The following is a 27,167-nucleotide window of genomic DNA, read 5'->3' as shown; positions in this document are numbered from 1 at the left end:
CTATCTTTCTGAAAACTAACTGCATTTACTTCAGATCATGTACATATTTATGGGTTTGGATAAACCACTGGCATTCTGAAATTAAATATTAATAACTTCTTCAGCTTTCGGCTTTTTCTGGTTAGGGTTCACCACAATGGATCACCTTGTCTGCTCATGATTGGCAGTGGAATTTTTTTTTTACAGTGTCGATTTGCCAGCCCAGCACCCAACCTTCCAAAGAAGGCACACAGACATGCACGCACTCATGCTTAGGGCCAATTTAGTGTGCCCAATCCATCTACAGCATGTCTTTGGGATGTGGGAGGAAACCGACTTGACCACAGGGAGGACATGCAGACTTTGCACAGAAGGAACCCCAGCCGAGGAATGAACTGGAGAACCTCTTGCTGTGAGGTGGCAATGCTAACCGCTGCACCACCGCGGCCGCCCAAATTAAATATTAATAACAAAATCAGAAAATACTTGTTGCCAGACAGCTAAGTTTTAAGTGATACTAAGTAAAACAAAATTAGTTAAAATTCAGAAATGGCTTTCACAGAAACAACAGTAAAACTAAATTAGTCAAAAAATCAAACTTGGCTTTCACTAAAAACAGCAGTAAACCTTAAACAAGTTTTCTTGATGCCTCTTTTCTTATCTATTCTAATTTCCAAGTCCCACCCCTTGAAAGAAACATAAAGATCAGATAACTCCCAAGATTTTAATCAAAGATGGTGTATCCATTTCAGTAAACAATGCATTAGACTGAATCCATTAGATGGCATATGCATACATGAAATATATTTCATGGAATTTTGGCTGATCCAGCAGTAGCACCCAAGTAAAAGTCTCACATGGCTGCTATATAAAATAATACAGAATAATAAAGAAAATCATATTAACATACTTAGATCCAATGGATGTTTCCTGGATTTTCAAACTATAAATGCATGTCACCAAATAATTCAGATATCTGCTTAAGAATATCATAAGAACAAAAAAAATAGTTATTTTAGAAGTACTATATTAAATAAAGGGTTTTGTCATGTATTTTATCAAGAGCCAGACTCCAGACATCATGTTGGTCTTTATATGGTGAGGGTAGGGGAAAGGTAAGACACTTCTTTACATGGAGTTATGAAATGTATCCATCAAGGAATTAGTCAATGTGATGCAAACATACTTTATTACCAAATAAGTTTGGACTATTCCCTATGTGTTTAGCCCCTGTACATTTCTACATTTTTATACTCTTTTTTTACGCCCACATACTTTTAGATTTTTACACTGCTACATTTTTATACTGTTGCATTTTTATATTGTTATATTTATTGATTTATTGATATATTTATTGACATATTTATTGACGTATTTAATTGATTGATATATCTTTTAGTTATTTAATTAATAAATTAATATTTCAAAAGATAGTACCTTTATAAAGGTCTTATTAATAAATGAAATACAGAATTTCCATACACTATGAACCTAAATATAGACTTTTTAGCTTTTAGTTTGATGGCTAATAAATAAATGTTAACGTTTCGAATCAACTTGGTTCAAACTATATATACATACATACATTTTAGTTCACATTATACACCGTGTATTTATTTATAGGAGGTCCTTTACCTTGTGATAGATGGTGCCCTTCCTACCTCAATTTTAGTCCTGTTTATGCTATTGCTGTAACGAGCAGATGGTTGTAATACTCTATGTTTGAAGCTCATGTGTTTTTAACTTCAATTTCATTTTGGGCTTTATATATATACATATACACTTTTTAAACAAGTTTTTTATCTTAGCGCTGTTTTAACTAAGAGAGCCTGATCTCTTCTTGTGTCAATTAACTAATATACTTTGGATTAATTGATTGAATAATTGGATGCAAGGTTACTATATAAGTACCCTTATGTGTTACACTTATTTGTCTTCTGAAGAAGTTAGCATCACGTTTTGCAACGAAAAGTGTATGTGTATTTTTCGCACTTCAAGAATTGTACTAAATAAAGTGGATTGTGTATTGGAGCTCTTTTGGATTACTGGTTCATCTTTCGCTGGTTCGTCTCTTTTGGTTCTGTGATTTGATACTTTATTTTAAAAAAGTTCCATTAGTAATTTTATCGGATTTTACTGAACGGTATTGTGTCACTGATTTAGTACATAATGGGCCGGATTCACAAAGCCTTGCATGGAGTCTAAGAGTTGAGTAAGACTCCAGCCAGCCAACATGTCTGCCAAGCGATCCAGGAACAGCTGACAGGGGGGTGCAAGAGAGCTCCTAAAATGACTCTTGCACGGACAGTGTTAGTTTATGCAAATTACCTCATTTGCTGCTGAAAGCTATGCAAATGAGGTAAATTTGTGATCCAGGAAACACTAACCTGTCCGAGTAAGAGTAGTGTTATTTGCAGAAATGTACTCGGTTGGAAACTGAGTACCGTTCTGCAAATAGTAAAACGGAGCTATGACTGCTCCAAATAAAGGTTGCATCCAGTTGAGGAAGCATGCCAATGGCCAAATATATGGCCATTGGCATTTTTATCTGTTGCAAAATAATAAAAAATATTTTTTTTCCTCGATCTCAGATGTTTAAGCATAGCACAGCACCGTGCAAACGTGCAGTGCTCTAAAAACCAGAAAAACAAAAAATAAAAGGCACAAATAGGGATTTTATTTAAAATATTCATTTGCCATGCAGGTGAATGGCAGGCTGAAGACAACATGGCTACTGAGTAGTGGTTGCTAAGGGGGGAAGCTCAGTCTGAGAGATGTAACCAAGCATTAGTAGGCAATCCTATGCAAATGAGTATAAGGATAGTGAATCCCAATTTCCCCTGCCATGTGAACCATGCCCCTAGAGTGTAAGAGTAGGATTAGGGGAGTAACAGAGTAGAAGATAGGTGACATCATGAGGGAGTATGTATCAAAAAGACTGTAAGCTTATTGGAGCAGAGTTGCATGTGTTTGCTGTGAGTTACTCAGGACTGGAAGAGGCGTGTCTACAGTTGTCTAAACTGAAACCCAGAAACCGAAGGTGTATGCTGTGGCTATCACTAAAGTTTCTTGCAAAGCTGCTTACACTGTGTGGGCATGTGTGTGCACCTGTAAACCCATCTAAGCCTGTGTGCACGTGTGTGCACCCGTGTAAGCCTGTGTAAGGCTGTCTAAGCCTGTATGCATGAATGTGCACCCACCTAAGCCTGTGTAAGCTTGTGTGAGCCTGTGTGCGCATGTGTGCGCTCGTGTGTGCGCATGTGCGAGTGTTTGTGCTTGTTTGCAGGGTGCTGCCCCTGTGGAAAAGGAAATGGGAAAAGGAAGGAAAACAAGTAGTAGGAAGTTAACCAAGGAGAACTAGCAGAGCTGCCAGGTGAAATCAATCAGAATCAGCCAGTTACACAGGCAGTACACTAGCCCAGCCCAGACCAGCACTTAAAACTCTGCAAACAACATTCCCCCATGTTTTCAAAGAAACACTGCAACACTGCAGTATACAAAGAGAAGTGAAAACTTAAAAAGCTTAACTGAGACTAAAAAATGTTAGGAGCTGCCATTGCTATTATAAGGCAACATGTGCAAGATGCTGAGGGTGGTGCCATTGCGAATGCTGCTGAACAACCCACAGTGAGGAGATGGAAAAGAGTGTACAGACCCAGGGTAACCTACCAGGGGCTACATGAGCTGGAGATAGTGGAGCACTATAGAGTGGACAGAGAACTCCTGCAGCAAATTGTTGAGCTGTGCAGGCCATGCCTCACACACAGAACCAACAGAGGGGAACCCATCCCAGTGGAAACCAAGGTATGTGTTGGCCTAAGAATACTAGCAACAGGTACCTTCCAGAGACCAACTGGTGATATGATGGGGATTTCACAGGCGTCAGCATCAAGGGTACTGCACCAGTTCCTGAATGCCATGTCAGCACATGTCGGTGATCATGCATATTTCCCAAATTCCTGTGAGGCATTGGCCTGCAATATGCGTCTCTTCCATCAAATAGTGGAATACCCTGAGGTAGTGGGTGCAATTGACTGCATGTACATACACATCAAAGCACCAGCCGATGAGCGGGGTAGGGCCTACTTCAACTGCAAGGACTTTCCCTCCATCAACTGCCAGGTCGTGTGCGATGCCCAGGGCATAATACTGAATGTGTTTGCTGGCTGCCCTGAAAGCTACCACGATTCCCATATCTGGCATTTGACGCAGCTGTACCAGACATTTGCCAATGGGGACATCCCTGACGGTCACCTAGTGGGGGATGCTGTATGCGCACTGGAGCCGTGGCTGATGACACCCATCAGAAATGCACACACACCTGAACAAGAACTCCATAATGAGGCACATGCACAAACACAAAATGTAATCGAGCATGTGTTTGGGATGCTCAAGTCATGGTTCCGGTGCCTGGACACATCTGGTGGAGCCTTGCAGTACTCACCAACTACATGTACCCAAATAGTCATGGTATGTGCCATGCTACACAATATGATCCTGTGAAAGCAGCTGCAGCAGGAACAGCATGGGGAAGGGACAAACAGTTCCCCATCATTGCCAAGGCCATCACAGGCAGAGCGTGACTCAGAGGAGGAACAACCTGAGCCTGCCCCAGTAGGCAGAAGGAGGCATGTCCAGTATGCCTTGGCCTTGGCAAAGAGGCAATGCATAGCACGTACACTGGCTCAGTAGGAACCCTGGAAATGATACCTCTTTCTGACTCGCACATAAAGTAAAAGGGATGCCTAACTTGACACTACCTGTCTCCAAACATGTATAGGGAGTGTAGTATGTGCATCCAACATAGGCAGCCCCGCAGCACCGCCTGAAGCATAATTGCCATGTTTTAAGCAATATAAAGCAGTGCTAAGCAGCTTTTACCAATATTTAGTATATGTAAACAAAATTGCTTGTGCTAACTAGTGCAACGTTGGGCAATGTTGAGCAATGTTAGCCAAGGTCGGGCAAAGTTGAGCAAAGTCAGTTAAGCATGCTCATATTTGCTTTACTGTTCCTTAAGCAGTCTGTTCTGCCCAGCATGAAAATAAAAAGCAGTGACAGGGCTCAAACCCAGGATACTGTGCACTGTAGTTACACTACTGAACCACTAAGCCATGATAGCATTTCAGTGGCACAGACACAGCAGGACAATTGTACACTAATGCAAACACAAAGAAATGCTGTATCATGCCCCTAAAGAGGCAAATGGGTAACCACCCCCACACGCCTATGCAGACAGAGAACATCAGGCCAGGCGGTGTGATGTGGGTTGTGTAGGCTATGAAGTCGCAATCTAATATACGTGACATTGGACGCTAAGATCTGTAGTACAGTAGTATGCCTCAAGCCAGTATGATAGGCAACAGTACAGACTGAAATGGTGTCCCATACATAGCAGTGCAGGCATAGCAAATGTGTATAAGTGTCAGGTGAAACCCTCATCCTATGTACACCCACAGTAACAATCAGGTGTGCCCCCAGGTAGAAATGTACAAAGAATAGCTGTCACCCCTGTATGTAGAAATGTTTATAAGTCTATGCAAAGCATCTCATGGAAGCCCTGCAGGCACAGCATGATCCCTGTTGATCTATGACACAAAGGTGAGCCCTGCTGTAAAAATACAGCTTGATTTTCCATACACATATAGTATAAATGTCTATACTGGGCGTGCTCACACACTCCAACAAATGTAGTCGATTTTATTCAGCATCACACTGAAAGTTCATACTGGGCATGCTCACACACTTAAAGAAACAAAGCAAATGTCAGGCAGCAACATACTGAAAGGTCATACTGGGCATGGTCATACAGTTAGGCTAAATACGGATGTGATAATAAGGAATCTATGGACAAATGTGGACAGTTATCTCTACTTCCAGAAACACATTCACAAAGTGGTCAGAAAATCATGCTATGTGTTCACACAAACTGCCAAGGTCTGTGCATGTATGTCAAAGGAGGTTCCCACTACTCAGCAGTCATCAGACCTGTCAGGTACCACAACACACTTGCGATGAATTTGACTCGGCACGTTCCGCAGCTAGAAAGACCAATGAAGTACCTTAACAAGAGGATTACTGGCCTCAAATAGTTGCCCCATGCAACAAGACTGAATGTAACCCAATCTGTACTCTGTTGCATACTGTCTACTCAGGAGATCTCTGCCCAACAGACAGGCCCATTTCATGGTGACACTCAAATCTGTTCTGAGTTACAGCTCAATGGCGCTAAATGTACAGAGCCTACTGATATTGCCAACATCCTGGCAGATAGGATCAGTGTTAACTGTACCCGCCTCTCACCCATGAAAGAGCACATCTCTATAATAGAAGACTGCAAAGTTGCTGTCATCACAGCTGCATAGGTAAAAAACACTCCCCAAAGCCAGTATCACAGCAGCCATGGGACCAGATAACTTCCCAGGCTATGTAATATCTACTTCCCTGAAGTAAACATTAACGTGGAAGGTCTGTGGCTACTGAAGTTTCCAGAGGACTGCAAACTAGGAGCCATAATTGTAAACACTAAAGATGTGGACATCCTACAAAAGGGCCTCACTGAGACAGATGGCTGTTGTCAAAGCCATGGGCTCTAGCTCAATGCCAAAAGGTGCATTGTCATCCCCTTTGTTAAAAACTCTGTAGCCAAGAACTACAACATAGGTGGTAGTATACTTCACACAGAAAGTGTGACAAGAGACCTTGGGACACAGGTGGACAGTGGACACAACTGTGATAATCCCATTCCACAGTAGTCAGGAAACCCTCCTATGTGGCACACCTCATCACAAAATGTGTCTCATGCAGAATAGAAGAGGACATTATTCCCCTCTACTCATCACTCACTAGAACTATAATAGAGTACAACGCCACTGTTGCTATGTACCACACAAGACAACTACAACAACTGGAAAACCAGCAGCAATACCTCACAAAGAGCATTAGCAGCCTGAAATACATGCCATACACAGACCATCTCAAAATGCTCCATCCGTACTCCCTTGCATATCGCCTACTCAGAGGTGTTCACTGCCTAACACGCAAAGCTATGTCAAACATAGATCTGTTGGACATGCTCCACGTAAAACACTCATAATCCCTCTGACCTTCAGACCCAAAACCAAGAGTGAAATACAAAAGGAAGGGGTGTACCCATTTACCCTATGGATACCCACACCTTCAGGTTAGCGGCACAGCATGAGGCCTTGGGGACCATGCAAGTGCAACTAACATTGGGCAAAGCTGCTCATCAGATTGTAGCCTGCTACAGATCATGTATCTTGTCTCAGGAACCTCACTCAGTATTCCAGAGAACAGTGGAAAATATAAAGGTCCTATCAAACACCATTATATGAGGAGATTACAGCTACCCAAACATTGAGTGGGAGAATTACTTGTGCACAACGTCCTTTGCCCAATGTTTCCTAGAGTTTAAAAACTCTAACACCCTGGAACAGCTGGTCACCACACCCACTAGAGGTGACAACATACTGGACATGATCATCACCAACATGGGGTACCAAGATAAACCCCTCGCTGGTAATATCAGATCATTAAGTAATCACACTGGACATCCACATCCAACCCCCCCACCCAGTCAATGAAACCACTGTGAAGACATTTGCAAAAGCAAACTGCACACTTCCCAAGACCAAAGTGGAATGTTCCAAAGCCCTCTTGCTATAGGATAATGGTATACAATCTCCAGAATCATTTACAAGTGCATCCTATGAGCATCTACAGGGATGCATGTAATGAGACATCACAAATAAAACCAAGATGCACGCCTCCAAAAATAGGACAACAATCAGGTGGTTGTTGGCCATAAATAAGCTAGACAACAGAAGGCGGAAACGAACACATGATAGTGCCAACTTCACTAAAGGAAAGGCATCACTGATCATTATCAGGATGAAACAATGATCACTCATAAAATAATCCAAGGACAGTTTCTAAAGACAAATAGCCAAGGAATGTAAGAATAACAGCCACAAAGCCTTCGGTAGCTATACTAGACATGTAGGTGTCAACTTCCAAATATGCTGTCAGCTACTGAAAAATGGAAAGAAATACATGAACCAACTTTCATTGCCCACATCCAGGGGGACAAGTTCAGTGTAAACTCCTCTCCATCACCCCCAAAAGGGCCTGTGTCCATCACAGAAGGATGCAGAGCCCCAGGCGTCATGGACATGCAGGTAAAGACAGCCCTCACCAAAGCTAAGAACACAGCATCAATGTGACTGGATGGTGTCCCAGGCTGTGTCTTACACTAGGCCCAAAAGGAACTACACCCTTACCTACATTCACTGTCCAGACTCAAGCGTACCACAGGCTATGTACCCAAAGAATGGCATACACTAACAGTCATCCAGCTACACAAAGGGGGTGCCACAACAGAACCTGGAAACCATTGCCCAATATGTCTACTCAGCCTGGTCTACAGAACTATTGAGCAAATTGTCATGGAACCCATAAACTGATACATTGGAGACCTCCAGACACTGGACTCTGCACAACTTCGCCTTGTTAAAGGCAGATCCTGGCTCCTAAACCTAGTTGACTTATTTCAAACAGTTACCAAGGACATAGATGGAGGTGAAAGTAGTCCACACAGCCCACCTGGACCTCACAAAGGACTTTCTACACCATTCCCCACTCTGTCATCATGGACAAGTGTACCAGCTTGAACATTAACAGCTATGTCACAGGATGGGTGGCCAAGTGGCTCACAGATCAAACACACATGTTCAGAGTTGCAGGTGCCATGTCCAACTCTAAGCCAGTCACAAATGGCATCCCACAGGTCTTGGTCCTGGGACCCCACCTGTTCAGTAGATACTGCTCAGAGGTACAGGCAAGCATGGGAGGTGTATGGCTGAACAGGTTTGCAGATGAATGATAACTGTGGTCCATAATCGACTGTACGGCTGACACAGACTTCCTCCAGAAGTGTCTTACAGAGACAGATACCTGGTGTCAAAACAATGCCCTCAAGCTGAATGCCAAAGAATGCATAGTCACCCCCTTTGGGTAAAACAAATTGCACACAAATTACCACATAGTTGGTAATCCAGTATGTACGGAGAAAGTCATTATGGCCCTGGGGACACAGGTAGATAGTAAACTCCCCTTTGATGATCACATGGCCAAAGTGTTTAGACATTCCTTCAATGTAGCCCACCTAATGTTACCTAATGTAACCCACTTTGTATAGTCTGATGATGTCACCATCCTACAAATAAACCTGTGGAAAAGAGAACTCTCAGTAATGTGTATAGCATGTCTTGTTAATACATACTCCTTTAGTATCATGAAATGGTTAGAGAGAGGTTTGAATCCTGTCCTTGACAACTGTGTGAGGTCTCCTTGGAAAAAGTGACCTTTTAGGAGAGTAGTAAAACACCTTAAAAGTGGTAAATTAATCTTTGTCAAGTTTGATGATGTCACCATCTGACAAATATACCTGTGGAAAAAAGAACTCCCAGTAATGCGTGTAGTGTGTTGTGTTAATGCGTACTTCTCAAGGATCATGAAGTAGTTAGGTAGGGATTTGAATCCTGTGCTTGACAACTGTTTCTGTGTGGCCTCCTTGAGAAGGCACACCCTTTTAGGTGAGTAGTAAAACACCTTAAAAGTGGTAAACTAATCTCTGTCAAGTCTGATGATGTCACCATCCTACAAATATACCTGTGGAAAGAAAAACACCCAGTAATGTGTATAGCATGTCATGTTAATGCGTACTCCTCAAGTATCATGAAGTAGTTAGGTAGGGGTTTGAATTCTGCACTTGACAAGTGTGTGGGTGTGTGTTTTCTAGGTAGGGGTTTGAATCCTGCACTTGACAAGTGTGTAGGTGTGTGTTTTCTTTGGGAAAGAGCAACCTTTTAGGAGAGTAGTAAATCATCTTAAATGTGGTAAACTGATCTTTGTCAAGTCTGATGATGTCTCCATCCTACAAATATACCTGTGGAAAAGAGCACTCCCAGTGATGCGTGTAGCATGTTGTGTAAATGCATACGCCTCAAGTATCGTGAAATAATTAAATAGGGGTTTGAATCCTACACTTGACAAGTGTGTGCGTGTGTGTAGTCTCCTTGAGAAAGAGCAACCTTTTAGGAGAGTAGTAAAACACCTTAAAAGTGGTAAACTAATCTTTGTCAAGTCTGATGATGTCACCATCCTACAAATATACGTGTGGAACAAAGAACTCCCACTAATGTGTATAGAATGTCATCTTACTGCATACTCCTCAAGTATTATGAAGTAGGTAGGAGTTTGAATCCTGCATGAGGTGAGTGTGTGTGCTGTATATGTGTGACACTGTTGGACAATGTGTTGTGGGATTTTCTTTTACTACTGTATGACATATCAGTATGCATTACACATGTGAGCTAGCTGTGTGGCAAATACATATACGTACATGTTACCTCAAATATTGCATGTGTGGGAACCCTGCTTTCTCCAAGAACACAGCTGTCATCTTTGCCAGACTGTGCTGCTGCTTCCCAGACCTTAGGTCACATCTGTATGCTTGTGACAAGGCCAGCCACTCCAGTGATACCTGGCCTAGGTCATCCATGTCACACACACTCATTACAGTTTCTATTGAAATGTGTGAGTGAGGGTTTATGGCTGAGGTATATGTTAGACCTATTCAAACGCAGCAGAGTCTGTCAATGATGACTATTCATTACAGGTGTACAACAACCTTTGTGGATATGTCTGCAAACCCCTTATTGCTTATATTATCCACCGAGGGTTTCAAAATACCTCTGGAAATGTGATTATCAAAGGAGAGATGACGTAGCACTTGGTTGCATGTACACATCGGTACCTGTTCATTATGTTGGTGGCTAAAACCTATGTGTTACTGTGGGGATAATATGTTTTGTAAAGGTGGATGACTATGCTTAGTTTGGCTTATAGCTTTACAGCATGGGATTGACAACAGGCATCTGTCTGTATGATACCCTTGTGGAGGATGTGTGTGCCATCTGGAGAATGCATTATAGGCCACAGTATCCATTGCCAGACGTGGGCAGACATATCCCTATTGTGATTGCTTGTACCTAAGAGAGCTATATGCCAAACAGGAATGGTCTCAGTAATGGGTGCAGGTGAATACCACTGGTTACTGGCATAGTATAGTACCTGAAGGAGCCAAATGTTGCTGTGTGTCCTACATCTGTGTGTCAGTTGTCAAGACATCATCTAACAATTGGTTATGGTCAGGCTGTTGAAGTTATGTATACTACCAGAATGCAAAACAATGACAGATAATAACAGTATCACCCACAGCACAGTGTCAAACCATGTCATACACACATGTGTAGTCAGGTTTCGAAAGGTGTGTAGCACAATGCATACTGGCCACCAATAGAAACCATGGAGTGTTATCACTGTGTAATACAGGGCATGTCACCCTGCCCATGTGTCCACTATGCACGTACATGCAGACAGTGCATCTCCACCATGTTCACAAATGTACACCTGCAAATCTGTGCTACGCACATTCCACACATACTGTCCACTCTCTAACACATGTTGCCAATACTACACACATTAGCCAAGTGGCACGTGAGCAGACAATACATTATTGGAACTAACCCTGGTGTAAACAATACTACATTGACAAACATAACTTTAATGCATCATGCCTGCTCAGCTACACCTTCAAGCATATCATTACACTCTACTGCTGACAACATGCTAACATTACTATACTGCTATAAAGTCACCCTGTGCATCAGCACCATGGTAGCCTGTTCCTGCATCGATGTTACAGATGACAGGAGGTGGCACAGGTTTTATCATATGCACAGGGTGTATTGTTGGTTTGCCAGAGGCCTACAGTGAGCCATCCAATCGACATGTATGTGTGTGTGTGTGGGGGGGGGGGCAAGAGCACTGCTATGGGCCAATGTTGATGTAATGTGTGTGGGTATGTGTTAGCCCTAGGTGTCTGGTTTATGTGTGTATGTGTCTGCATGCACACAGTTCCACCATGTGGCCACCATATATGGGTATTTATGGACAGCCACAGACTGTACATGCCAGGCTTTACAGATCACTGTCTCTGGCCACTGATACGGTACCTGTGCCTGGCAGGGGTGCTACAGACACTATCAGGTACTAAGCCAGACTGGGTACTATCCCCAGAGGTAGATGGATGTACACATGACCCAGGTCCCTGCTGGGACTGTCCAGAGCCATGTGCACGTGATCTTATAGGACGTTCTATGGACAGCCCACCCCCAACATTGCTGCGGCTGGTACTGGCACTATGGGAGTGGATGTGACTTGATGGACATCCGAGGCGACTGCCAGCTGCTCATGTTGCTGGCATACGTCCACATCGACGACTCAACCGTCCCGCACTCTCCTGACACATGGACATGATATTGCAGAGGACATCTAATGTCTCTCCCCAATGGCTGTCAATGACCTCGGTGTAATTATGGATGGCACCTGCTAGGTCACGGATACAGTCAATGACGACAGTGTTATGTGCCCTCTGTGCCCTTAGTCCCTGTCTGGTGTACCGTTTCATACATGGTTGTGCCTCCATGACAGCCTGGAACATGGGTGAGGTTGTAAGACCTGGGGCATGTCTGCCAGTGGCATGATGAGCAGCAGTGTTCTGATGAGAACCCCTGGACATCTGCCTATGTGGTAGCCTTCCAGACATCTGGGTATGGCTGCTGTGTTAGGATGCATGTGCCATGGACACCACACTGTCCTGGCCAATGCCGACTGTACGCTGTCCCTCAGCTAAGGGCATTGGTGATGGATGTATTGGTAGTATGACTGTGTGCATGGATGGGGTGGACACTTGTGTGCTGTCGATTGGTGGCCCAACGACAGACCCTGGAAAACATGCCTGTGCCTCAACACACCTATCATCAGTATCACTATTTTGCTTAGTGACATCAGTTTCCCTGCTGCAGTGAACCAGCCCAAAGTCAGCACCTGTGAGAGGAAGACAGGAAACACACTTTACGACCTCTACATGATGTCGGCACAGATGCACACATGCACACATGAACACATGCACACATGAACAAATGCACACATGCACACATGAACACATGAACACCTGAACACATGCACACATGAACACATGCACACATGAACACATGAACACATGCACACATGCACACATGCACACATGCACACATGCACACATGCATACATGCAGACATGCACACATGAACACATGCACACATGCACACATGAACACATGAACACATGCACACATGAACACATTAGCACATGCACACATGCACACAAATGCACTCCTCACTAAAACAGACACACACACACACACACACACACACACACACACACACACACACACACACACACACACCACCAGCAATACAGAACATGCTCAATAGCGGGTGATGGTGGGGTACAGTATCACAAGGCAAACAGTTATATCACACGTGTCAGCATGCAGGATGTGTGTTTCCCAACAGCATGCAGTGCAGGTGTTGACAGCCCTTGCCAATAACACTATACATGTCTTTGATGCATGTGTGTTGTTGTTCAGTGATTGGCCTCACCCTGGAATGCACTGTGTACGTGGACATGATATTGCTGTGCAAGTATTAAAAGCTCTGCAATGCCCTGTGCACCATCTCTCACAAGTATACATACCATGGCTAGATGTGTATCTGTGTGTCACATAGATATCCATTTCTGATTAGAGCGTCTGTGTCTTTAGCAGATAATTGTGGACACAGGTTTAGTGCATGCATGCTATGTATACACACAGGATGAGTGGTGCATGTATACCTGATGGAATACCATTGCTCAACACAGCCATTGTACAGTGGTTATGGTGAGTGTAGGACATATTGTGGACATGCCAGTGCCAGACATGACATGGCATGCTACAACACAACTGCAACATTAAACATCACACAGACACAGTGTGTGTCATGTGACCTATACACTCAATAGCATTACAAGACATATATGTGTCACTTTGTACAAATGGTGATTGCTATGCATATTGTATATAGGTGCTTTTGTTTGCACACACACAACATTGAGGTGCATAGCAGGTAATGCTATGTGTAGTACTGTGGTCACTGTAACTGGATGGGGTTTACTACCATGAGCCATCATCATGCAGCATCATGTGGTCACTCAAGGCTACTGATGTGTGCCAGACCAGCACATACCATGCTGTACTGGAACTGCAGTACCATGGTTACATTCACCATTTCACAGCCAGTTGTTACATGGGTTTGTAAAGTGCACAATAGGGGGCACTGCCTAACATGAATTTTGTTATGTGTTGAAGAGTGTCGCACAGCCACATGTGAGGCATCTACCCCTCAGGTATATTATGTGTGCTGTGTGGATGATGTTTGGGATACTGTAGTGTGACCTTACAGCGGATGTCTGAATACAGCATGTGTAGCATGTTAACGTATACTGCATATGACAAAGTTGTGTATGTTGTGTGCATGTGTATCGACTCTGCCTATCCAATGTCCCCTACAGTGTTGCCACAATTGTGTGGGATGCTCTGTGTATTGTATGTTTTTTAGGCAGCTACCCACGTTACTGGGATGTGCATAGCCTCACAGCAAGCATGCATTATACATAGGTGTGTTACGTGTTCATGGCCTACACCTCACCTATGACATGCACTTTTAATTAACAATATTAAAGGTAGAACACAATCACCAGCATGGGTCTGCTGCCTTGCTGCAACCTCGGCGAGTATGGCAGCTGCAGGGTCCCAAAGGAAGCAGTATACAAAACAAAAAAGAGGACCAGCATACAAGGCACCTTGTAGTGATATAAAATAATTTAATAAAAGTATTAGGTTCTTTGAAACACAGACCGGTTTTGGCAGATACAATAATCAGAGCCTTCTTCAGTGTGTAGATTACATACAAAAAAGAACCTTTATATAAATAATTCATTAAGTCATGTGATTAATTGCATATGTTCATTGAGACCTGGTTTAAAGAGCCCACCAAGTTTAATGATCCATTTTTTCTCCATGGAGTTCAGTAAATCATGCCAACCTAATTTATTGTTTCTAGATCTCAAGATTTTATCTATAATGGTGATGAATGAGAGAATGTTTATATAAGGCATTAGTTTCTCTCTTATTCTTGATGTCACTAAGATGCTCAGATATTCGAAGTTTCAAGGGTCTTGATGTTTGACCAACGTAAAATGCAGGACAGGTGCACTTGGCCAAATAAATTACCCAATCTGAGGAGCAATTAGCAAATAATTTGATGTTAAATACTGCAGGGGTATTTTGGCTAGTAAAACTTTTAGTTTTGAGTAGTTTAGTGCAATAAATGCAGTGTCCGCAAGGAAAGCATCCAAATAGGGGTTCACCTGATAGTGTAGTTTGGATGATATGAGTGGTTTTCACTTCAGAGTGTTTTAAGTGATTAAAAAAACAGATACATTTTTCCCTTTTTGGAAAAAAAATGAACATCTATCAGCAAGAATTTCATGAAGTTTAGGTTCACATGTTAATATGTCCCAATTGTGTTGAACAATGTTAATGAGTGTGTTAGTATTACGTCCATATGTGGTGATAAGTCTGGGTGGTTCAGAATTGGATTTGTTCCTAGTTCTATAGAGAAGGAGATCAGCACATTTCATCTTGTCAACAATGTGTTTGGTATGTAATAACTGACCCATTTTGTAGCCTCGATCATGAAATCTGTGTACTAGATCATCCCTGAAGTGTGTGTAAGTGTGTTGATCAGAACAAATGCATTTAATACACATAAACTGTGATTTGGGAATGTTTTTGCAAATGTGTGGGGGATGAAAACTGGTGGCATGGAGCAGTGAATTGTTTTCGGGGAATTTACGATGAATTTCTGTTGTCAGTGTATGGTCAGATGCAAGGCAAACCAAAACATCTAAAAAAATAATTTTATTTTTATCATAGCTGACAGAAAATTTGATTCCCCATTTATTTTCATTCAAATAAGTGATAAATTCCAAAAGATATTCACTATCGGCAGTCCATACCAACCAGCAATCATCAAATATCTATGCCAAATGTCCATTTCTTCAATGTAAATATTGTGAGAATTGTCATAAATGACCTGTTCTTCAAAATGAGCCATGAACAAATCCACGTATATGGGGGCAAAGGAAGCCCCCATAGCTGTCCCCTTAGTTTGCAAATAACATTTACCTTTATAAAAAAAACACATTCTTAGTCAGTACATGTTTTGTCAAACACAACTAAAGAGTATTAAAACCTGGCTTATATAGTTCAGTCTTGTTAAGTCAGTATTCCAACACCTCCAAACCAGCCCAGTGTGGTATGTTTGTGTATAATGATTTTACATCTAATGTGCAGAGTAACCAATCTGGCTCAAGCTGTGTGTTGGAAATGATCTAAAGAATTCAGTCGTGTCCCTGATCCTTGCTCGGACACATTGTAAAAGCGGCTATGAAAATATTTAGTTAGAAACAGAGATAGTGGTTCTGTTAATGAGTTTCTACTGGAAACAATAGGTCTACCTGGAGGATTCTGAAGATCCTTGTGTATTTTAGGTAGAAAATATATGTACTGTGGGCAAGGATTGAAAATGGTGAGTTGAAACTGTACATTTTTGGTGATGATCCCTTCTTCAACAGCTGAAATGAGAAAAGAGTCAATCTGTTGTTTAAAGACCGGTGTTGGATCAATAGTTAGTTCAGAATAATATTGTGCGTTTTATAATTGATTAAATGCTTCATGGTCATATTGGGATAAATCTTGAACAACAATTGAACCCCCTTTGTCAGCACCAGTAATAACCAAATTATGGTTATTGGCTAGTTTAATGATGTTATCCATACAACTTTTGGATACATTATTAGGTAAAGGTGGGGCTGACTTAAATTGAAAATGAAGGTCTTTAATCATGGCTTGATGAAACATGGAAACATGATGATTCATGGGTGGCATGAAGGAAGATCTGTGGTATTTGAATTCATCAGAGATCTTTGATGATTGATGTCCCTGAAAAAAATAGTTTGAGATTAAGAATCCTACAAAATGAAGTAATATCATGAAAAAAACTTTCTTCTGAGACACAAAAAACAGGAATAAATGATAATCCTTTATTAAGAATTTCAATTTCAGAGGAGGAAAGGACATGTGATGAAATGTTGGTAATGTTTACATTAGTTACTTTGTCATAAATATCTGTAGTAGAGTTTCCATGTTGTCGACATCTTTTATGTTTTCTGCCCCCTCCCTCCTATGTGTAAACCCTGCGTGGTTGTGGAATTCCTTATTTTTAATGCTGGTGAGCCTGTGGCACCTCCAGAATCAGTATCTAGACCCGAAGAAGAGTAATCATCAGCTGAAGTATCAGTGTTATAAGGTGTAACTTTTTTAAGAATGGATTTGGTCCGTTTCCTTTTAGGATTGGACCGATTTTGGGCAGTAAATCGGACATGTTTTGCTTTATTTTCAAAATTGAAAGGATCACCTTTAGTATAATCATCTAAATCTCTTAGAAACTTTTTCTGCCTTGCTGTCACGCCAGAGGGACCTACAAGGATATGAGACACTTTGTCAGTGGCAACAACTGTGGCATTGCTACTGTGTGTTTGCAGTCTTACAGTAGTACAACGGTCGACAGTCACAGGCCTACAGATTATATTCCTAATTATTAGTATTGCACAACACTAGGCACCACATTGCCTAACTACACAGTACACATCTCACATAAGCCTGCTCTACCAATAGAGGTAACAGTAGTCTACAGCTATGCCATGTTACCTGCATGCTCCATGTCAACTTGCTGGGTGGTTCAGGTCTCCATGATGACACATGTTACTTGTTGTGGTTCTTGTTGGCCAGGAGCCACCTGTGGCAAGCTATTGTCTGCAGATATCAGACGCACGCTGCCGGACATGTCTAATTAAATCACTGCAGTGATGGCATTCCTGCTCATATGTCCGGTTATGCATGCCTATGTCATTTACCCTACAGACAAGATCTTGCCACAGCACAGTCCACTCATGCTGGTCCTGGCTGGTTCTGGAGAACAGCAGTGCATAGTGCTGCACCAGGTTCGCTGTGATCTGTTCTTCCTCCACCATGCTATAGGCGGGATTACGATGGTGGGACATGACCCCGGAAGACAATGAAAAAATATGTGTGAGCAAGTCTTGTGGGACAAGTAACATTCTAAACTACAGATATCAATTAACTCCCATATATAGCAACCTATTGGCTGGCAGAAGATGCACTTTCAATACCACATATCATTTCTCAAACCACAACTGCCTGACAGTGCCTGGCACACTCTATATATCAAACCATGTTTTGTACAGCAACAAAGTTAAAACAGTATGTAAGATTATACAACAGTACATGGCACACTGTATGGGACACAATGCACCACCTAGCCACAGGAGGTATATATCATGCTAATGCATCATGAAATATGTAATCCATTGCAATGATTGTAAAGTCCAGTGACAGTATTACCAGTATACCACACTAGTTGTTGATGGCAGACCCCTGCCTAACATATGTGCACATTTGTTAATATAGGTGGCATACTGCTGTACTAGACTATACATGTTGCTAGATACGCAGTTATATCCTGTAACACACATATGACCGAGGCCATGGTACAGGCATACCCACACACACATCAGACATACATACCAGACACAAAGGTATGGCAACCCAGGTGACCTTTACCTGTGTACCTTACAGTACTGTGTGTCAGTAGTTACGAGACCTTATGCCTGAGGTATGTAATCTGTGAGGACTACAGGGAACACACAAAACAGTGGTTCCAAGAAATGTGGACATACACCATACTGTGCTGTTTAGGCATACAGCTTCAGGTAGTACTACAGTTTATACAGGAGTTGGATTCATCAGCAGTAACACTCAATAAGCATACATGTATTGCTTTAGCCTACAATGGGACACCCCAGTCGACAACAAGGGACTACATCAGACCGTATGGCATACTGCTTTTTCTGCCTAGCAATTGCATACACATCTTTTGCTGGGATCACAGCTAGGACACATAATACCATGACAGAAACAGTTTCCCACTAAGCTATCACACATATACCGAACTCTGACACATTCACCAACACATTCACGATCACACTCAGTCAACCTCACATAGCAATTATTGCAACAAGTACATGTGGGTGTGTATCACTTCATAGGTAGGTAAGAGGCTATTGGCCCTAGGGCCTATAGAAGTCTAGCCATACGCTACCCTGGCCTTTGACACACAGGTAATTACATTTCACGTGGCCCTGTCAAGCAGAAGCACAGAGGTGATTGCTTGGGTGTATTCACTATCTCCCATACAATATCCAGGATTATTTATGATGGCTGTTAATTAGAAGCTCTGTTTACTATGGATAGTTGGTTTGTTCCAGAGTATGGGATGTCTCTGAGATAGGAATTTATCCCTCCAGCATGTGCTGTTTATTGTGGTCAAAAGGTTTGTGTCCCTAGAGCATGTAGCTCATAGAAATTGTGATCTGTTTACATGGAGCATGTCCAACAGCTCTGGGTTTGACATAGCTTAGTATGTTAGGCAGAGGTCACCTCTGGGTAGGCGGTATGCGACACAGTCTAGTTGTGGGTTTGTGAGACGGTCTGCATAGGGCATCTGTTTGAGGCCGGTATTACTATTTGTGAGGTATGCCTGTGTCGTTTCCAGTTGCTGTAGATGTCTTGTGAGGTACATACCACATGGGGCATTGTACTCTATAACGTGCTTTATGTGTGATGAGTAGAGGGGAACACTGACCTATATTTCCCTGGATGACACACCTTTTGTGATAACGTGTGCCACATAGACAGATGACATGACTAGTGTGGCACTGTGATCATCAGAGGGGAGACTACTGTCCACCTGTGTCCCATGGTCTCTTATCACATCTTCGATGTTAAGTAGACTACCACCTATGTGGTAGTTAATGGGTACAGAGATTTGGCAAGAAGGGATGCCAATGCAGTGTCAACATTGAGCGTGAGTCCATGGCATTGTCACCAGGCATCTGTTGCAGTAAATATGACCCTCTCTCTCTCTCTCTATATATATATATATATATATATATATATATAAATATATATATATATATATATATATATATATATATATATATATATATATATATATATGTGTGTGTGTGTGTACACACACACACACACATACATATAAACATCCATTGGTTTACATATAGAGATACATATAGGCACATATGCAGTCCACCTTTCATGGTGGGGATATCAATTATGCAAAGGTTGTGAGGTATACAATTATGTCATAATATTGCACAGTGTTGTGCGGAATGCATTGAAGGTGTTCTCAGCCCATGTAGCTTTAGCAGGTCTCACTTGCTGCAACACTGCAGACATGACGAATCATACCCACAACGTTTAACCACCACATGTCATATACCAGCACTGTATGCTGTCTTGTTTGCCACACACTACAACCTACATAGAAATATGCACATAACAACCTTCAACAACATATATATGTCCACCCTTCACAAACAGTTGCAGTATGTCCCTTGCTCTATGCACATGTACAGATGCTAATATATCTGACACTGACAGATCTCTCTGTATGTGTGTGCCATGCACACACAAGGTACACACTGTTGTAAGTTTGTATACCTCACGGCTGACCTGTTGGGCCTTGCTGCAACATGAACAGGTGTCACATGTGAGCACACAGTAATATTAGAGGGTGTATATATAGCTGCAAATGCTAGGTTAGCATACTAGCCTGGTACAGCTGTTGCCAATACTAAGCTACACATTAATATGGCTATCATGCATTTGTTACTCTGTCACATCCAGGTTTACATAACCGTATGGGCTTCTCACCCAGACATTGTACACACTACTGTACAGAACACAGATAACATGGATCAGATGTTTGACATTTAATGCTGAACTACATATGTCACAGTCACATCTCACTGCACACAGCTACACACTCATTTCCCCATGCCAGTAGTTATGCAGGGCATCTGTGTATTGATACGTACTGCTGTCACATACGGATGATTCAAACTATGTAGAGTACACTTCATAAACATCTACTACATGCCAGTGAATACATAGCTGTTACATGCCTTTCCTTTGTATGTTTTGTATTTGTTGTATATCTTGAATTAATTTTCAAGGTATATTTGTTTTTCAATATACTTTTTATTTCAATATATTATTTAATTTTCAATATATATATATTTTTCAATATAGTTTTTATTTCAATATATATATTTTTTTCAATATATTTTCTATTTCAATATATATATTTTTTTCAATATATATATTTTTTTTAATATATTTTTTTTCAATATAAATGTTTTATTTTCAGTATATTATTTTGTTTTCAATATATTCTTTTTGTTATCTTTTTTTTCAATATATGACTTTTTCTCTCAATATATTTTATTTGGATCTTTTTCTTTATTTCTGCTGCAGCTGTTGTTTGCCTCTGCGTCTCTCTCTCTCTCTCTCCCTCCATACCTGCAATGACATGATTGCATGTGTGGACAGCAAGTACAGACTGCTTTTATAGGTATCTGCACATGGGCATGTGATGGCCTCTGTACCAATTGGTGGCCACCATTTGGCAATTGCATGCAGCCTGCTGTGTGGTACTTGCAGTACTCACTGTCATAGCAACCCAGTGCTATAAATTGCTAAGTCAGGTAGGCGTAGCCCTTTCAGATTTCCAAAGTGGGGACCATGCATGTTTGCTGTGGACACCGTTGTGTAAGTCAGAAGGTTGGTATACTTCTTATAACTGTTGCTAGGGGTGTAGCCAGTGATTTGAATGTTGTACTCAGACATGAATGTTGCCACTTCCAGTACAGAGTTGACAGTGTAGAATTGTACTCACCCCTACAAATGCTAACACAAGATACATGAGAGTATGTAGTTTCTTTTCTACTTATACAATTAGCTGCCATACATACGTTTTCATTTAGCACATGAACTGTTTGGGAACTGCTATACTGTGGATATTAATGTACTCACTTCTGCACAGTTTGTGCTTTTTATTTTGTTGACATTATCACAGGATGCTTATAAAAACTGGACAATTCCAGTACTGAGTATGCCTACCTACATCTTTGCTGGACCATGAACACACAGGTATTTTGTACGTTTTGGTGGGAATTGTCCTGCTATGATACTGTGTGTGGGTTGTAAAGTGCTGCTGTAACATTATTTACTGCTAGAATGGCTGCTTCTGTTATCACAGTCATGTAATGCAATTCCACAACAACTGCTGGTAAAGTTCCACAGAACAGGCTTTGTGTTATGGCATTCCTATCTTTCCTTTACATTCACTCATTCTGATGCATGATATATATATTTCAGCAGCAACTTGCGATATATCTACTGTGGCTTAGTGGTACTTCATGCAGTTTAGTCTGTCCAAGATCCATGGCTCGAGACTGACAGTTGTGTTTTATTTTGCTGCTGAGCAGAACAAGGGCCCTCACATGCAGGCTGACTAAGGCAGTTGTAAGCAGGTTTGCGTGGATTTGCATGATGCTTAGCAATACTTAGCTAAGTGCACACATACGCACACTCGTGCAAACCCGCTAACTACTGCTTAAAAGTGCTTACTCCCACTAACCCCAGCTCTAATTTCTTTGAAAGAAAAGAAAATGGGGTGATAGGAAAGTGTTGAAAAAGGGGCACAAAGAGGGTAAGACAGTAGGGAAAACAGCTCAGGATGTGCAGGATGGGTGTAAGGAAGGTCCATAGCTGCCCATTTCTTTAACAGCAACAGCTGTGCATATACTAGGAATTTGGAGGGAATTTTGAAACATTCAACCCCTGAGAGAGGGGTGAGGACAACAAAGTATGTTGTACTGCCAATTAAATTTCAGTTTATGTGTCCAGCGGACATGTGTGCAAAATGGGCAGCTATGTATGAGGTGTAATTTTTTTGTGGGAGCAGATTGCCCATTTTTTTTTCAGGTGAGAGTGGAATGTGGGGTAGAGGAAGTAGGTATATTTGGGGAGGTAGGTTGGGGAGTTACACAGACAAGACAAACAAGACGCATACAGGGGTGGAATATGACACGTGGTGGGTGAACACCATTGACGGGGAAGGATGTTTGAAAATCGCAAGCACATGAGCCCACAGATGGCAACAGTGGAACTGAGATCCTCACCCATAGGCAGTCACCACTGCACTTTCACAGCCCAGAGGGTGGCTGTGCTGGGGGCTGTGTAGGAGGGGCAGGCTCACCCGTGAGTCACGTCTCTCTCGCCTTGAGCTGGCGTAGAAGATCAGCGACTGAACGCTGGATCTCCCTACGCACCACAGCCTGGACCGTTCGGAGGGTGAAGGTGGCCCTCCTCCAGCCACACTTGCATGGGGGGGATGAGCCCCATCCCCTGTAGCACTTCCACCTGAAGGTGGCACAGAGCTAACGGAGGAGGAGGACCCGGGCTGGGCACCGGACCTGCTGGTGCCAGGTGCCATCGCCAGCTGAGGTGGGACAGGTGGGTCTGCTGGGACCGGCCTTCCCATACGTTCTATGTTTTGGAGGATGTAATGACAATATGGGATGGTAACAGCCAATAGCATTCCAAATTAGTTGTAACAGCATGCAGTAATATTCCCATTAACCCAACACACCAGAGGTCCAACAGTTGAACAGCAAGCGTAACACATGCAAATATAGAACAACAGTGAACATTCCAACAACATGCAGGATTAATTGGTGGCAACAGGCCACCAAGACTGTGGTGTTTGAACAGGGCACATGCATCAAAGTAAATGCAGATATTTATAAAACAATAGGACATATGTCCCAACAAATGTTTTGAGATTAGACATACCCATTGAGGTGTGGAATTGCATTGTTTATGCACCCACAGTAGGGTGTAAAAAGATACCTCCATTAACATCTTATATGAACTTATAGTTTACACTATATTCCTATTGACTGCAGGTGTATATCCCCTACATGTATTATTACACTAGGCAATGTGCATTAAGTTATGTAATGGGTTTGGCTAGTTCCTTATATACCTGACCTGTATCTGACATACAAACTGTCCAGGATGCAGATGTTACTGCTACGTATTTATATATTTTACTTATATTTATATATCTACATATCTGGATGTGTTCAGGTGACATTATCAGCTATATTTCTACAGAACCCTACATTTCTAGCAGCACACTGACATTTCTGGGGAACAAATTAACAAGCTCCCCATGTGCCAGATTTACCTATGCATGCCAGCCATTAACCAACAGTTGAGGACTGTATATATGCTTTGCAGCTACTGGCACTCCCTTCATTCATTTTATATAGGCCTGGCCAAGTGTGGGTTGACAGCGCTTAATACAACAGTGCTATTTATACAATGCAAGAGTACAACAACATTTTGAAGTAAGTGACACAGACGCACTCCAGGAATTGTACCTTTATTAATTACATTACACACTTTTCTAGAGGCTCTGTCATTTATTTGATATTACAGTGCATGCAGAGGACTTATTCAAGACGTATTATACCTTTATTAATGGACTACAACACTCATTTTCAGAGTCTCTCACTTATTTTATATAACAGTACATGCAGAGGAGTTATTCAGGGCTTATTATGCCTTTATTATTGGTCTACAACACTTTTTGTCAGGCTCTCTCACTTATTTTATATAACAATACTTGCAGAATAATTACTAACCTGCCTGGTGGCACAGCCTTAGCAGCCTATCTCCATAGGCTTGCTGATTCGCAGCATGGACACCTGAAGCTGTGAAGTAAATGAAGGGATATTGAGACATACCTGTCCATTATATAGACTACAATAGCAATTCTTACATTCTCCATTGCATGGCTACGTACTCAGTAGTGGGGCATTTTCATTTCCATGGGCCTCCTGTATCCATTGGTTCAGTTGTTTCTGCTTCCATTTCTTCAGGTCTGCATGGTGGTGTCTGACCTGCTCACCAGTCCGAGGGACGTCTGTGGCACTGGTGAGATCATGTGCTAAACAGTTCCAGGTTTCCGCTTTGTTCTCAGTACCTTGGAACTGGCCCTGCAGGAGTCTTGCATCATGATGATGGATGAGGAGCCAAACCATGAGTTTTGACTCCTCAATGCCCCACCGTTGTGCTCAAATACGAGACCCCTCTCCAGCACCAGCCATTCTGACTGCAGATGGGAGCTACAACCAGTTATGGTGATTATTCCCACCTATGGAGCTTAAATATGCCTCATTTCCCACACTTATTTGTGATTGGCCGGTTTTGAAATATCTCAGCTGAGTGCACACCTGCTTAGCACTGAGTAAACTTTGATTAATATGTATATGTATGTTGACAGCGCATGAACAGCAAAAGCTGTCATGGCTTAGTGATTTAGTACTGTGATTATGGTGCACAGTATCCTGGGTTCGAGGCCTGTCATTGCTTTTTATTTTACTACTGGCCTGACCGGCTAGGAGGTGTGGCTGTGTTTAGCCAACTTTGCTCAACTTTGCCCAGTGTTGCTCTACGTTGCCCGATGTTGTGCTAGTTGGCACGGTGCGCAGCTCCACGCAAACATGTTTTGTTTGTGCTAGTTGGTGCGATGTGCAGCTACGCGCAAAGCCATTGTGCTAGTTAAAGCAGTGCTTAGCTATGGGCAATTATTCTTAAATGTGCTTAATACTGGTAAACGTTGCTTAGCAGTGCTTCACATTGCTTAAGATAGGTTACTTATGCATTCATTAGTATGCATGACAGTTTCACCTTCTTAAATATATTTCAAATATCGTTCACTACTTCATAGGCCATTTCAATGCATTTTAATAAAATTTAAAAGGTAAATGTCAGGAATTATTTTATGCACAGATTTCCTACAGAAAATGGAAAGGGGAGTGGTGAGACTCGAAACGGGAATGCCTCCACTTTGTGCGAAGGCTCTACCACTAAGCTATTGCTATTTGGCTTAATTTGCATATAAGTGGTTTATTATTATCTTCGATGTCTAAACTGCTAACTGTAGCTAAGCAATGGGCACACCCGTGCACACACACGCAAATACGGGCAGCTATATCAGGAATAATAAAAAAAAAAATTGTTTTACATTTTATTTCATTTGTACAGGGGTTTTGAATGTGGGGAAGTGTAGTGTTGGGGGTACACACATTTGAGCGGACTCGCTCATATATGCTGACATTTGCAGATTTAGGCACTTGCAGGACCATGGATATTTGGACTGCTCGGCAGTCTGACACGCCCCCTGCACTCCTACACGCTCCATGTTAACCTTGGAATTGAGTCAGCGCGCCCTCATGAATATGCATGGCGTGCTGACGTCATACTCTTAGGCTGCCGTTTCCGAGTAAGACTTAGTTAGTCTTACACAGAGGATTACTGAATTCCCCCCCAATATCTTTCCTATTCTTATATGCAAAGAAAGAAATACTCATTTAGAGGAAATGTACAGTATTTTGCTTTTTGAAACAAATGAATCAAAACCCATTGTGAGTGGTGAAAGCAGATTACACTGTACAAATTGATAATTTGCTTGAAAATATGGAAACCTTTACTTACCTTGTAATATTGGTGGACCTACCAGTCCATTGTACATCATATGAAACAACTTCAGTCCAAACTTCTCATGCACATTAGGCTATAACAGAACTATACAAAGTTTTTCAAGTAGATGCAAGATCCCTGAAAATGAAGGGGGTTCTTATTCCACAGCTGGACTATACACACTCTTTTGTGGCATCTTTTCTTCTAAAGAACGCTCAAAATAAAATGTAATAAAGTCACACATACAAACCATTTAATAAAGTCTACAAGAATGACTCATGGAATAAGCCTTTACTGGTCTGAGTTCATCACTAAAGACATAGGAAATTAAAATGTCATGGGCATTCAGAAGCCATGTAACTGAAACACTGTTATGTCCTTAAGGGGTCATTTGCATATATCCCATGGGCGTTCAGTACAGGAGGTCAAAGTTATTATTAAGGGAAGGCTGTAGCTTGACTTGGTCTTTCTTGTACTTTTCTTGTACTTTTTGTTTCTAAAGAACAAAAATTATTTTATATGTTCACAGGCTAAGTGGTAGTCACTAGGCATGCCATCCCAGTGACCCTTGGAGCCTAGCCCAGTTTCCCAGCAAGCTCAAGAGCATTTTCTGGTTAAATGACTT

General features: G+C 41.9%; 1 long non-coding RNA gene across 1 annotated transcript in view; it reads right to left on the bottom strand.

Moving 5' to 3' along the window:
• The window catches only part of LOC122802048, a 129,106-nt gene that overhangs the window by 63,514 nt on the left and 38,425 nt on the right, over positions 1 to 27,167 (bottom strand). The gene's annotated exons all lie outside the window — the stretch shown is intronic.

This window comes from Protopterus annectens, chromosome 5.part0, assembly GCF_019279795.1.
Source record: "Protopterus annectens isolate FY-2018-M chromosome 5.part0, PAN1.0, whole genome shotgun sequence".
Classification (NCBI taxonomy): domain Eukaryota; kingdom Metazoa; phylum Chordata; order Ceratodontiformes; family Protopteridae; genus Protopterus; species Protopterus annectens.
This window is presented reverse-complemented; position numbering and strand designations above follow the sequence as displayed.